We start from the raw sequence: 15,856 nt of genomic DNA on the forward strand, positions 1-15,856 counted from the left end.
AGTACTAAAAAGGCTAGAGTAAGGCCTGGCACAGTCAATGTGGTATAAAAACAAAAACAAAACACAAAAAAGAAAGAAGTAATTACAGGTTTAGGTGTGGTCACAGAAGTGGCCACACTTAGCACAGTACTGCCTGAATTAAAAAAATCTTATTTCCCTGATAATAAATAATTAGTAAAATGGATAATTCCAAGGTATACAAACCTCAAATTATTTCTGGGTTATATGATCTTCCCCAGAAGAAAATAATTAAGATTTTCCATTCATACAACTAAAGAGATTGTGAGTAAAGACAATTTGAGGGGCTTTGGAGAAATGGAGAGTGAAATATTTTTGGAATGTTTCAACTGTTTCCAGTTGTTCATATTTCCTGAGAAGTATCAGGAAAGTATTACTGATTTTGATATATACGCTTAAAGCTTAGGACCTGAAATAGTCGACAGAGCTATGCTTTTAATTTGAAAATGGATTTTGTTTGGGGAATGTCTGGAGATACTGAGATTTAAAGGATGATGGTAGAAGACAGCAATTTTTAAAGTCAGATTTAGAGTGTGGAAATCCAGCTGACAAATTTCCAGGGTTTAGGTTTATAGTCACATTTTATGAGATCAGAGGGAACTTCAGAATGTTCATCTTGCCAGATATCTGAGGATTTTAAAACTGCCAATGATGATGCAGCACTGAAATAAAATTGTCTTATTTTAACTCTTCAACTTCTTTGTCCACAGTGGTTCTTAGAGTTATAGTTTGGACACTCTACCTTTGCAATTTAGTGCTCTATCATATTAGACTCCAAATATAATGCTCAATAGGACAATGTCTTGAGCAGATCCCATTCACCGAGTACCTTTTTGCAAATTACTATTAACAGTAGCTGTGCTACTATTATATCATAATGCCCACGCTGGCAATTTCCTTCCGGGAAAGGAACATCATTGCACAGAACATGGTGAGCAATACCACTAGACCCCTATTATAGTGCTCATTGCCATAATGCTAGGTACTCTAGATATGAAAACTATATTTATCCCAAAATGCTCCATGCACTCCCAAAAGCACCAGTTAGTAAGGTTCATCTCCACCATCGGTGAAGAGTCTAGAAATTGGAAAACCTTTCCCCTTCAATGCACCGGCCCTTTTCTCTTTTCTTTTCTTTTTTTTAAGTGCTCTAACCCATTTCATAAAAATCCGACCTCCAACTATAACCTATAAATTGATTTCTAATGTTCGTATATGAGTGGATGTGAGTATGTGGTAAACTCCTCTATGCTAGTCTAACCTGTATTATACATAATCCCTTCCTATATTGTATATAGGCCCTGGAGACCACCTCCCAATCACCACCCTACAAAACTCCTCTTATATTCTCACCCCCTCAAGCCTGATCTGCTATCTCTTCCTATTTAACCTTCTTTACCCTCAGTCCTTAACTCCTCAGTAACTGGGACCTTCCACTGAAGTTAGGCTGAGCTATTCTATGTGACCCTCTTTCTCTCACCTCCTCTCAATGTGGACTTTTGCCTGCTTTCAGATTAAGCTCCAGAGAGACCCTCAGCTTGAGGACTCTGCTTGAGGACCCTGACTGCTGCAAACTATTTTTTAGATTCCATAAGACCACAGAGTGAGATGAAAATGTGCCCGGGACCTTATTCCCCCCTCAGACTATCTCAAAAGACTCAATATTTTCTTGGTATGTTTACTTCCTTAGTAGTTATAACTTTTAGTGTTTATTTCCACAAATAGGGTTGCCCTCTCCCCTTTCTTCTTCATTTTTTCTTTTCTTTTTTTTTTCTTCTTTCTTCTTTTGGGGACCTGTTCTGGTTCTGCTTAGCAAGAAATTCTAGAAGAAATTCTGGCTTGGGATAATAACAGGTCAAAACCAAACTACAGAGATTGTATAACTTGTTATTTTTACTCTGAAATGCACCAATAACACAATCTGGCATCATTTTTTTTATTTATTTAATATTTATTTCCTGCATAGGCACACTAAAACAGGGAAATCTTATGTACAGAAACAAGTTCTTATATAATAGAGGTAAAAACTCATGAATTTTATAACGCAGGGCACTTTCCACCCTGAGCAATCATCATGGGGATTTGACTTAGATCCCAGGGAATTGGACTGTCCAACCTTGATCCCAACCTTAGAAATGGCACAGTTCCCTGCACCAGCACCATGAATCAAACTTTCCCCCAAAAAGGGCCTTAATACTATTTTGGCACCAACTTGTGCCAGGGTAGATTCATATAACACCCTGATGACAAGGAAGCAGCATCAACTCGATTTAAGGGCAAATTGCCCTATTTCACCACTTAACAGTGAGATAAAATCAGAAGTCCCTCTCTCATAGGATCTATGCAAAAACCAATATCACTAGTTACAGAACAAAGACTATGACAACTTCTAATGAGTAGAACTTATACTGGAACCATAAAGAAAAACTTTATCCTAGGCTTTGCCCTAGGATCTGTACAAAAATCAAGATCTCTAATTAGAGAAGAATGACTGGGGCAACCATGACTGAATACAACTTTTCTTGGATCAATAAAGAAAGACTTTATCATAGGCTAGGATCTGCAAAAACCAAATCCTCTAATTGCAGTGGAATGACACTGACAATTGTGACTGAACAAAAATTTTTCTGGGACCATGAGGAAAGACCTTGGGGTTTGACAGCTAACATGCCTGGAGCCTATAGTTGGTCTCATGACAGTGTGCTTCAAGGGGAGACACACTGTATCTCTTAAGCCAAGGACATTTTCTTTCTAATTTCTCTATCATTTACTGTGCCTATGCAAAAGCAAGCAAGCAAACCAAAAAACCCATAAAAATAACTTGCTACATCTGCCCCCATTTTAATTTTTTCTTTTCTTTCAATTTTTATTTATATTTATAGCTAAGGGCTCCCACCTTTAGATTTTTATTATTTATTTATTTATTTATTTATTTATTTATTTATTTATTTATTTATTTTGTAGAACAATAGAACATGAATCATCTGGTTCTGCCTCACATCAAGATGTCTCCCTACAAACTAAGAAAAGGAAAAAATAGTGGACAGGACCCAGGGACCAAATGGTTCCAGGAGCATATAGTGGAAGTAAAACATGGTCAGCCCTAAATACTCAAACCAATGTCAATGACAGTAGAATCAAGAGAACCAAACTATAACAAGCTATGCACAAAATGGACCTGTTATGCTAGTGGTCTAGGGGACTGAGGGTGAAGGTACAGGAAGCATGTTGGAAACTATAGTGGAAGGAGGTCAACACTGGTGGTGGAAACAGCTCTAATTCATTGTCATTAAATTACTGAAATACAACTGTGAAAAACATGTAAAAAAATTTTTTTATCTTATTTTACTGACAGGCACATTTGAATGTTAAATGAAATATTGGGTTTACATTAAATGAAAGGCTGTAGAATAAAGCAAAAATTCTGATTAAAGGTTAATTTCAAAGTCAGAATCAGTTTGACACAATATTAAGTCAGGACCAGAGTCCTATGAATATGAAAGAGAGTTTGAACTATTCAGGACCATGCTCCTGCATATAAAAATAAATACTGGTATGTAAGTACACGAACAGAATTCAGATAGAACCACAAGTATAAGCTTGACTTGGTCAATAACCGTATATGCAGGATATATACGTTATCTGTATTATTTTTATTTGAGGAATGGTGCACCGAAATACATTGAATAAAGATTCCCATGCACAAATAAAGCAGTTAAAGTTTAAATGTACGTTGCTTGAACCAAAGAGCTAGACAAAATTAGTTAAGGCACTTGCCTTGCATGATGCTGGCCCAATTTCAATCTCTAGCAGCACATGGCCCCTTGAGCACTGCCTAGGCCAATTCTGGAGGCCCTAAGCATCGATAGGTGTAGTTCTGGAGCAGTTTCTTGGGGGTACTTATGGTATTGAACTGCTGCCTAGTTGCATTAGAATTACTGGGAGGAACCCATGATCCTTCTAAGCACTGCTTGAGAGAGGCCAGAACGCCCCAAAAGATATAAGTGCCTGTTTAAGAAAGATGTAGTCCAGGTAACTTCTCCAATGTTTGTAGAAATAATAAAACAATGAAATAGAAAAGCTATTACATACATTCAAAATCATTATCAGTTTTTGAACAGCAGTATTTCAACTGAAGTATATTAATTAGCACATTATTCTTTACCCTTTGGAGAGGAAAAATATTCATTAAAAGTTTCATTGAATTGCCATACCTGCTTGGGACCAGAGCAATAATACAGTGGGTAGGATGTTTGCCTTGGATATGGCCAACCTGGGTTCAATCCCAGAAGCACCCGGATGGTCCCCAACCACAAAGGAATGAACCCTGAGGAAGTCCTAAACATTATAGGGGGGTGAGTGTGGCCTCAAATGTTCCTCCAAAGATCTTATTGCCAAAATGCTAGTTTAATAGTTTAATAAATATAATTCAAATTCCCACCCTACCAAGGCTAAAGCTGCAACACCCATCACCCACTATACCTATCATTCACAAAAGCTACACTATCAGCTATAGAGCTTGGCATTCCTGGATGCATGGCAGTGACAACTCCATTTTCATCATTTTCATTTAATACTGTCAGCCCCCTTAGGAACACACCAATTCACACACACACACACACACACACACACACACACACACACACACACACACACAAGAAACTGCATAATGTTCAGAAACAAATGGAGTAAAAGAATGGTCAACTAGCAACAGAAGTTTATTAAACCTTCTGACAATGACAAAAAATGACTTCAATGGAGATAAGAGTATTTTTCACAAATTTGCTTTTTACTGTACTTTTTCTCCTCTTCCTCCTTAACTTTTCTTTCTTATTTTAAACAAGGTCATTCCCAATTACCTGAAAACACCTGTATTATGATCAAGTCACCTATGTGATAAATGCTCTTTAAAAAAAGTAAATTAAAAAAATACAGTTAATTCATTTATGTGGTCACTAAAAATATTAAGAATGGGTATATGGCTTGGTGGTATAGCACCTGCCTTGGATGTAGCTTTGCAAAATAAATTAAAATAAAATAAAACAAAATTATTAGGTACTAGAGTATTATATACATGGGAATTGATGTGAAGACTAAAATAGGAAAAGAAAACAAAGATAAGCACTGTGAAACTTTAAATATATAGATGGAAAAACAGGCCATCAAAGATTTTAACACTTAGAAATACTGAAGTCTTAAATCTCCCAATTTCTCTTTGGAGAATGGAAATTATATCACACTATATTTTCCCCCCTTTAATGTGATGTAAAAGGCGAAATCAAAAGAACAAGTTTGATGATTAAATCATAAGTTGGAACTAAGCAAAGTACTAAAAACTTGTGTAATAACTGAACTGTTTAAAGTGGTTCATAGTAAAAAAAATTGTTGCTACACATGTATTTGAAGTAATGTTTTACATATGATAGTTATATGAATATGTAAAAACCATGTTAGCAAGAAGAGTGATGCAATGACAAAGATTTTGACAGTATTAAAAATAAATGAAAATTACTCAGTGTCATCAGAACTGCTGACATGGTTTGATTCCCAGCATGTGTCCCCTGAGCACCACCATCCAGAGGGATGCTGGGTTTGGTGCCAAACCTCATCCTACCTACCCAGAGCAAAAGAATGCCGATTTTCTAACCAAAGGATTTTACCTGAAGACACAAGACCAAATTCTGCAGTGAGTAATTTCTGCTGCTAACTAATGAGGGAAACATGCGAGTAAAACAATATAAAGAAATTTAAATTTTTCACTTATGATCTGCCACAGGACAATGGACTCCATAAAATATTAAGCCCGAGTGTGATGATGTCTGTGTTCTATTTGGAGATTGGAAAAAATATTTGGAGATTCTTGGCTCAAAATACCTTCACAGCAATATTTTCCTCAGAGCATCCAAATAGATGTCAAAAGTAAATGATATTCAGGGTTCAGTTCTATAACAGTAGTGCTCAGTAATAGCTAACTAGCTCTGTATGAACCTAGCAGACAAGGAGGTATTTTAATCTCCCACTGATAATAGAGTTTGACATAGTACTAAAAGAGGGAAAGGCACTGTGTTAATATTATTTTTGTTGATTCTAAGAATAGTAGCAATGAGTATTACTTATGATTTTTTGGTGTGGCTGTTCTAATAATTTACGTAATGAGATATATACATCTTTTTAAGTTCTAGAGCTCTGTATATTGAAGTATGGAAACAATTATTTTTAAAATTATAAATACATGACATTAAATGAACTGTTTCATATGACTGAAGGTCTTACAAAACAGTTGCTAGATTTGGGAACTGCTGAGATAGGAAGGCCTCTATTCTATAAACTTGCCTAAAAAGGCAATCAGTCAGAAGAAGCCCAAAGGCCATGGTGAACAAAAGCCAAACAAAACCAAGAGTTTTATTTTCTGTGGTAACCAGATGTTATTCTTGTTGGCAATCAATCTAGAGTGCTTTGATGACAAATATTTAGTATTTTAAATAACCAACGTGTTAGAATCTTGCTAGCAACAAAACTGCATATAAAAGATAAACTTAAAGGTAAGAAATGGTGAACAAAAAGGAACCAAGAAAAGTTAGGTGCTATTTTTGTTAACCAAAAAAGTTGATCCCAAAATTGGAAAACAAGGATAATAAAAGGGTTCTGGAGACAGTACAGCAGATACAACATTTGTCTTGCATGCAGTGTTTCCATATTCAATTCCAGCACAGAATTATGAACAAGACCTGAGCACTAGGGTGTAATTCTCCAGTATAGAAAAGTATCTAAATGTCGACAAGAATGCTATCATACTATCATACTACATCACTGTACTCCTTCTACTATTTTTATCTTTCATATTTTAAGGGATGAGGAGAAATCTGGTGGTGCTCAGGGTCTACTCCTGGACCTCTGTTTAGGGGTTATTGCTGGTGATTCTTCAATTAGGCCAAGATTGGTCATATTAAAGGCAAATGCTTTAGCTTGTGCACCATTATCTCCTGCCCTAGTTTAAATATTTTCTTTTATTATGCTGAAGGAGGCCTATCAAGTGATGTTCAGGGAACCAGGGACCCCATTGGTAACTCCTGGCCAACTGAGCTACTGATTCAATACAAGGAGCTAGGGCTTCTAAAACCACACCTGCAAGTACTTGGGGACACTGTGGTATTAGAGAAAATTATAAATGATCCTTCAAAAGTACTGTCAATCATAATTGACAGCTCCAATTTTTAAGCCTTTATATTTATTCTTTTCTTGAAGTCAATGACCTGATTTACATAAACTAATTCCTTAAGTTTTGCTGGGATATGTACTTTGTTTAAAAGTCCCACTTTCTCCTAGTTTTCATCTCTTTTGTCTGGAACTAATCAGTTTTCTGCTTCCTCACAGTAAGCAGTCTTGTATATTTTATTTACTTAGGTCTTTGTCACTGATACAAGCATTCGGAAAGGAATAAGCAGTATTACTAAAAGCCATTCCACATAAATACTAAATTAATTTACATCTCAGGGGAAACTTGAAATTAAAACCTTCTATCCTAAGGTCTCTACACTTCTAGCAGAAAAGGTAATTTAGGCCATTTTCCAATACGCTGCATGATGAGCAATTACTCCTGTGAATGGATTCAATACAAACATGCTACAAATGGTAGGGCAATGAGTCCTCTGAGGGTTACCCAACTGAGGGTTACCAATTGAGGGTTCAGAGTTATAGAGCCTACTGGAACATTTGCCTTTCCGCATGTATCTTAAAAATAGTAAGAAAATGAATTTTCAATGTGATTATTTATATTGCATTAATGAATCCAGGAAATGAAATTAACATAGTTTGGATTTATTACATATTATTCAATGACACATTAAAAAAGAAAAATAAGGGCTAGGAATTTGGCTCAATAGTAGAGTACCTGCCTTGTATATGTCAGGCCCTGGCTTTGATTTGCAACATCACACAGGCTCATGATACCACAAGAAACAATCCCTGGGCAGAGAGCCAGAAGATCAAAATCTTTCACAACTCCAGCACTATCAAGTATGGCAAAACTCCCTCCAGCCCTTCCCTCACAAGGAAAGTAGAAGTTTGTAATGTTTTGGATACCTGTAGTAACTTTAGTATGACATAGATAAATTAATATCCAGAGATCATAAAGATATATGAGTTGAGCTTTCTTTTGTTCAATTCTAAAGTTGAATTTCTCTAAAATTAAAAAAACAGTAATTCACAATTTAGCAACATAAAACATCCTTCTATTTATTATAAAATATTTTAGTTGACTGTATATAAATATAAAATCCTGAAAATCAACCTTATTTCTTATGATTTTGGGGGAGTTATTGGATATCACCTCGTTTGTGGACGGAGACATATGTAGTGATAGAGATCAAACCTATCATGTTGGCTGCATGCAAGATAAACACCTGGCCTGCTGTAATATATCTCTAGCCCCATTTAAAACAGTAATTTCTGAGCAAAACTAATCTTTTTTGCTACAATAAAATATACATGTGTTTAAGAAGGCTATCCAAAACTTTATGTTCTTTACCAACCAACAGAATATATGCTTAGTTGTTTCACAGCACTGTTTCATAGATATCATTATATTGGATATTCAGAAGACTTCTAGCAAAACATCTGGTAAAAAGAAGTTAAATTAAACTTAGTTGGGGATGTACTTATTTTTCTAAGTTTCTTTTTGAAACTTATATGAACGAGTTATAACTAAGATGCAATTTTGTTTTCAGGAGAAACTTAAAATGCTAATGCTCTTTATGTATTTTGTATGATTATTATGACATTCATCTTCTTGTCCTTTGGGAAAGTATAGTGTGGATTTTTCAAATAGCTATTTTAAATGGCTTGTTGGGGGGTTTTCTTAGTGAATTTAAAAACACTCTTCAGTTGTCTTTGCCAACTGTCTTACCTAGTAAATTCCAACTTATTTCCAGACAGTTCACACTTTCAGTTTGTTGTTTTCTGACACATTTTTATTTCAAAGTACAAAAAAGTACAGGTATCACAACATTTAACGATGTTCTCCCATTTGATGTAAGAATGCCTGAGAATTTGAAAATCAGACACTGTCACTGATTAAAAGTCATCAAACAAGATGAATAAGGATCTATTACAGCTCAGGGAATGTGACAGAGTTACTATTATTAAAAAAAATGGAAACATTTCTAGGCTTTGCCAAAGCACAATTTTCAATAAGAGCTTGAATGTTTTTTTTTTAATTTCTTTCATTTATCATACTTGAGTAAGAATGTACTACATAACTTAAACAGTTAATTGTGTTAATAGAATTCTCTCTATTGAACAGGATTAAATCACAATCAATAGTGCCATTACAAGTCATTTAATAATGAAATGTTAAACATATCTGAGCACCATATAGGCATATATATAGAAATAAACATTCTAAAATGTTTGAAATAGAAATCCCATTAGTACAACTATTTTATTAGTTTATTTATTCATTTATTGGTTTTTGAGAAAAATCTAGCAATGCTCAGAGATTACTCCTGACTCTTCACTAAGTAATTCCTCCTGGAAGTACTGGGGGACCAAAAATGTTACCAGGCAGAGATAGAATCTGGATTGGCACATGTAAAGAAAGTGTTCTGCCTGCAGTACTATGTCTGAATGCAATTATTTAAAAATATATGTATATAGTGCTCGCTTCGGCAGCACATATACTAAAATTGGAACGAAACAGAGAAGATTAGCATGGCCCCTGCGCAAGGATGACACGCAAATTTGTGAAGCGTTCCATATTAAAAAATATAGATATGTGTATATATGTATATCAGAAGTAACTATAAGACAATGGGACTATAATAAAGTAAGAAATTTCTGAACCTCAAAAAAAAAAAACAAAACAATGATTAGGATATAAAAACTGCCCACAAAATGGGAGAAACCATTCACCCAATATTTATGTGATAACATCTGTTATCAGAGTTTATCTGATATTATCTGGTAACTTCTGTTAATATTTAAAATGTTTGAAGTATTGGTAGAGTTTCACAAGCAAACATTTTACACCATCTAAAAATGGGAAGAAGAGATGAATAGAATGGGAATGTTGACTAGTCCAGTTATTTTGGATAACAATATGGGTATTCCTCAAAAAATTCTTTCATATGACCTAGCACTATCAGTCCTAGGTAAAGCTAAATACACAAAAATCACAGAATCAAGAACACTGAAACCACAAGATCCAAAATTTAACAATAAAACTTAAAATGATGCCTGTTACGTTGGTAGGCTGGGGGGTACAACTGAGGGTGGAACCTGGGGACCCTAGAGAGAGAAGAAACTGATAGTGGGTTTAGTGCTGAAAAATAGTATGTCTAGAATCCAACTATAAATAACTTTGTAAATCATGGGTCTTTAATAAAATTTTAAAAAGTTAACAAAATGTTATTTTTTAATATTAAGTAAATTAGTCATACCTGTCAAGGGGCAGATCTAGGATAGCATGAGAAATTGGGGACAACAGTGGAAGGAATGTTATATTGGTGGTAGGACTGGTACATTGACTGCCAAAAAAAAAAACCTGTATGATGAGCCACTTTATAAACAGTGTTTAAATGAAGTAATGTTTTAAAAAGTTGTCAATACTGAAATAAATAAATTCTTAAAACTCTGTAACATAATTAAAAACTATTGCTTTTAAAAATTCTTTCTATAAAAAGAAAACAAAAATTTTAGACAAAGATATTTATTCCATTGTATTTGAAAAATTTAGTCATCAATAAATGAGTAATTTAAACATTGCATAACTGCAATGCAATAACTATATTTTCTAATATGAATATATCTCCAAGACATTTTGGGCAGGGCAATGGGGGGGGGAGGAGTCACATCTGGCAGTGATCAGAGCTTACTCTTAGCTTTGCACACTGGGATCACTCCTATAAGTTCAGAATATTTTAAGTTTAAGAAATAAAGGAAAACAAAACATCAGGTCATATTTTAAGAAAATAGCAATTTAAAAAATAGATAAGCTAAAGTCTAAGCTGATTACCCCACAATTGCTTTGCAGACTAACTGTACATAGATTCAATTCTTTCCATGTCATATTGTATGTTGGAAGCTCATATCTGATTTAGTGCTTGGTAGAAAGCAAACATATAATAAACACATTTCTAATGAAACACTAAACAAATACTGCTCAGTTATAAGAAAAAAATTTTTTGTACAGTGCTGCAACTTGGATAAAATTGTGATCTGGCATGCTAAATCAAAAGGTAAAAGCACCAGATAATTTCATTCATAAAGACAATTCCCAGTAGAAGCAAATCTTGAGACTACAAAATTTATGTGGTAATAAAGTTTTTTATTTATTTTTTATTTAAAAATGTTTGAGACCACTGTGAATTACAAATCTTTCACAGTTGTATTTCAGGCATATAGTGACAATAAATTAGGTACATTCCCACCACCAGTGAAGACTCCCTCGACAATAGTTCTCTGCATCCATCCATACCTCGATGCTTAGCACCTAGACTAATAGTGTAACAGGTCCATTTTGTGTTAAGCTTGTTATACAGTTTGGGCCTCTTGATTCTATTATCATTGACTTTGGCTTGTGTATTTCTTTACTCAATTCTCTTGAGATCACTTGGCCCCTCAGTCTCATCCACTTTTTTTTCTTTTCCCAATATGTAGGAAGACATAGAAATATGAGGAAGAACAAATGATTCAAGTTCTAAAAGTCTATAAAAAAGTGTGGTATTTAATTTATGTCTCCCATATTGGATGGACCTTTCAAAAATTAGTAACTGCCCAATAGAGATACTTTTATAAAGAAGTAGAGATGATGACTATTAAAGTTTTACTAGTACAGTGCTACCCTACTCCCAAATGATAGTCCTTTTGGAAATGAGTTTGAGAATCAGAAGGTAAGTAAGAATTGAGTGATTTCCTCAGAGGTCAAGGCTGACATTTTAGGAGGCATGGATGCAGAGCCAGGTGTTGTAAATAACAGCAGCCAGCAATCAGAACACCATCTTTTGGAATTTACAATAGGAAAGCACACCTGCAGACGAAGATGTTTATCGGGAAGAGTTGGGTTATCTTAAAAAGACAATCTGTATATTTATTTAAGTGCCATCACTTAGTCTGTGAATATCTCTCTACTATTACTCAGGACATAACAAATGTGGCAAGGATCATTTTTTGGCTAACCATCCTATGTACAAATAGAAATTTCTGCATTTCCCTAGTCAGAGATGATCACTGTGATAATAAACTATCATTTCTTACAGAACTGTAAAATGTGAAAACAGCCTCAAAATGTGAAGCACTAAAAACATGTCAGATTTGAAGGTGACAGATACAACATTTAGATGTTTGGGGTTAAAATGTTCAATTTGTCTTTGAGAAAATAAAAATTATGTATGTGCTTACAAATGTGCTTTTAAAAATATTTTCACAAAACATGAAATCTTACATTAATTAAACTTGACAAGATTAATAGCTACATAATTTACTTGAGAAACTTATCACAGAAATAAAATTGAAATAATTTTCAGACAAGATATATTCAGAAGTACCATTTACTATCTTTTCTTCTGATTAGTGGTCACTTCCATTCAAGAAATATTCAATTAACTTTCTACTCTAATGCCATTTATTAAATCAGAAAGATAATCTTTAAAGTAAGCCAAATTTCATTAAAAACTGAGAACGATGCATAATCTAACACTAAACTGAACAGGAATAAAGCATAGTTTGTCTACTAGAGTGCAATAATTTAGACTCGATTTTAATCTATTTTATAAGATAAATATAAAAAAGAGAAGCAGAGCTCATGTTTCTATAATACTGTAATAAAACTAATGTAATCTTCAGATTTTTTTATTTCTCAAGAGAGCTATTTTTAATTTCTAAGCATAAAATAAAGTTTTCCTTAATTAATCATTTATCTTCTCAAAACCAAAGGATTAAAACAATGAATCTGTATAAACATACAAAAAGAGGGTAAAAAAATAACCAACTATTTGCATGCAAGCATATGACTGTGAATGTGCTTGGTTTTAAAAGTTGAACCTTCACTAACTGCTTGGAAAACCCCTACTTCTCTATTATATATCTAAATTCATTGTTTAATTTTGCTTTCACAAACAGCAGGATACAATTCAACTAATTTTTTTTTTTTTTTGCCACATCCCCTTCCCTCTATATTCCAATGATAAATTTCCTTGTTTTTATGTGAGAGCTTGGTGGTAGATTCTAACATTTACATTTGCACTCAAAATCTTTTAAAGGCAACAGAGGTCTTTACTATCATGTTTTTCAGAGTTCTTTATTGCCAATTCCAAAGGCCTTTCCCTGTTTTTAGGAACCTCTTAGAGTAGGGAACATACTCAAGTGCTAAAGTTGTGTTATATGTAAAAAATTGCTATATATTTGTGGAGTGAATTATACATGTCAGAAACCTACATAAATTTTAAAGGATCAAAATTAAGGTGTTGGTAGGTCTGTGTTGTACTGAGAATCTCAAGGGAGACTCTTCCTGAGATCCCTGAGTTTTTGGCTCATATCATAACTTTTTCTGCAAAGTAACTCACTCCAATCACTGCTTCAGTTATTAGATCTCTTTGCTGCATCTGCCACTCTCCTACTTAAAAGAACATTTTTGATGATGCTGAGTCTGACTGGATAACCCAGGAAAATGTCTGCAAACAACTTAAATTTAAATACACCTGCACTTTGTTGCTAGGGCTCTGGGGATTAGAATGAAGACTTATTTGGATGGGAAATTATTCATCTTGCTACAGAAGCCTACACCAAGAATTACTATAATTATAAAGCACTTATGATCTTAATAATATTTAAATCACAAAGTTCCAAGAAATATTCATCCTAATAGCGGTTAGTTCTGAGCAATCAATCACTGATAAGCTTTATTAAAACTGTACTTGTTCCTGACTTGATTTCAACTTAAATATACTTTCATTTTCTTGAAGTTGTGATATATTATTGCACTACTACTATCTAGTAATTTTGTTCATTCTGAGTTTGAGAAAAATGAGACCCCAATTAGATTAATTATAACAACAACAACAACAACAACAACAATAATAACACAAAAACCTGTGAATAAAACCAATAGGTAGGAAGAACAATACACACTTGATCCTTTGTAGGGAAAAGAAATTTAAATACTAACAAGAACATTTATGTATTCTAAGAAACAGCAAATAATTTGTTTTAACTGGTTATAGCTTCACCCAAAGACAGGTAACTATCACAGAGCAAATGCTATCCTAATAATGAAGAAAATCTAAATCTTGCCTACATGGAATATGCTTAAAGCTATCATTATCAGTATTGTAAATTATAGTAACCCAAATTAAAAATGGAGTATAAAACAATACAAGAAACCAGATTCCCAACTTTGAAACTGACATGAGTTTTACTAGGTTTATTTTATTAGGTTTACTGTGATAATGTATAAAATAGCAAAGTAGCAGTACCAGTGGTGATTGAGTATAATTAAAAGCTTTTATCTATAACTTACTATTAATTCTAGAATGAAGACAGAAATATGAGATTGATTAAGCTATTGCCTAACGCAAATGAGAGAATATCCATCACCGGTGAGTTTCAGAACAATGTTTTTTACATAAATACGTGAAGTTAGGATATTCTAGTATTACTACCCAGTAATAGATAGATTAAAGTTCAGTTATTAGAAGTCAAGAGGTGGTTTGTTTTAAATTCACTTGACTTTATCCCCCTTCTAAGCAATTTGGTCATCACCAACTGAAACACTGTAGAGTGACAGTAAATGTCTAAGATAAGAAGGAAGGGGTAAGGATTATTTTCCATTTTTATTTATTTATTTATTTATTTATTTATTTATTTATTTATTTATTTATTTATTTATTTAAACACAACTTCTGCTGCTCAGTGATCAGTCACCAAGGTAATCAGAGAAAACACATGCAGTGTTGTGGATTGAACTAGAGTCGCCACAAGAAAGGCAAATGCCATCTACTCCAATACTATCCCTCTAGCCCTAACCATTTCTCTTTTAATATATTCAGAATCTGAAAGAAATCTATCCTCACATCTCCCTGGCCAAGCTGGACACTATATATAATCCTAAACCAATCATTAACAGAGGTAAATAGGAACTGCTTCAATGAGTGGTTCTTCAATGAGTGGCCAGTTAAGGAGCATTATCAGTCAACTTGTGAGAAATGCAAATTGTGAGCTCCCTGAAGAAAAGTCTGAAGTGCTGAAGTAGAAAATTTGAACTTGAAGTTCAAACATCTGATTTAACAAGGAAACCTGGTAATAATGATTCAAGCTGAAATTTCAGAGCCACCAACTTCAAAATAATTTGCTTCATTACCTGATCTGAATCCAGTGTCTAAGAAAATAATTTCAAGATCTTAGCATGTGTTTCCTTTGGTGAATGTTTCCATACCATATGGGTTACTCATTCCTTCACTCTATCAAAAAGTCTCTTTCTGACAACTGTACATAAAATAGAAATGGCCTAGAAACACAGCAATATTCTTTATTCCTACTGTATTACGAACTCCAAATAATTTAGCACCATCTGACAAAACACATTTATTTCTGTCCAATATGTTTCTCTTTAGTCGAAATTAAGTTCTGTTCAGGTAAAACTTGATTTATTTATGCACAACTCTATCCTCAGGGACTAGAATATTGTCAGGTATACAAAAGGCATAATGAATTATTTGAACACTGATATTTAAATGAAACTGGAAAAGGTTAAAGAATGTCTATAGTTTGACAAACTAATACTAATTTGTCAAAGACAAATAAAATTAAGTTTGAAATAAACCATTGTTAATTTGGAAACAATAGC

At 33.8% G+C, this 15,856-nt stretch overlaps 1 protein-coding gene and 1 non-coding gene across 5 annotated transcripts in view; one reads left to right on the forward strand and one right to left on the reverse strand.

Annotated features, from left to right (window-relative positions):
- PTPRK (protein tyrosine phosphatase receptor type K) overlaps positions 1 to 15,856 on the reverse strand; it is a 559,851-nt gene that overhangs the window by 72,263 nt on the left and 471,732 nt on the right. The gene's annotated exons all lie outside the window — the stretch shown is intronic.
- On the forward strand, positions 9,672 to 9,778 carry LOC126008392 (U6 spliceosomal RNA). Its single transcript, XR_007495726.1, has one exon. It is a non-coding gene; the product is annotated as a U6 spliceosomal RNA (small nuclear RNA).

Source organism: Suncus etruscus, chromosome 4, assembly GCF_024139225.1.
Source record: "Suncus etruscus isolate mSunEtr1 chromosome 4, mSunEtr1.pri.cur, whole genome shotgun sequence".
NCBI classification, from domain to species: Eukaryota; Metazoa; Chordata; class Mammalia; order Eulipotyphla; family Soricidae; genus Suncus; species Suncus etruscus.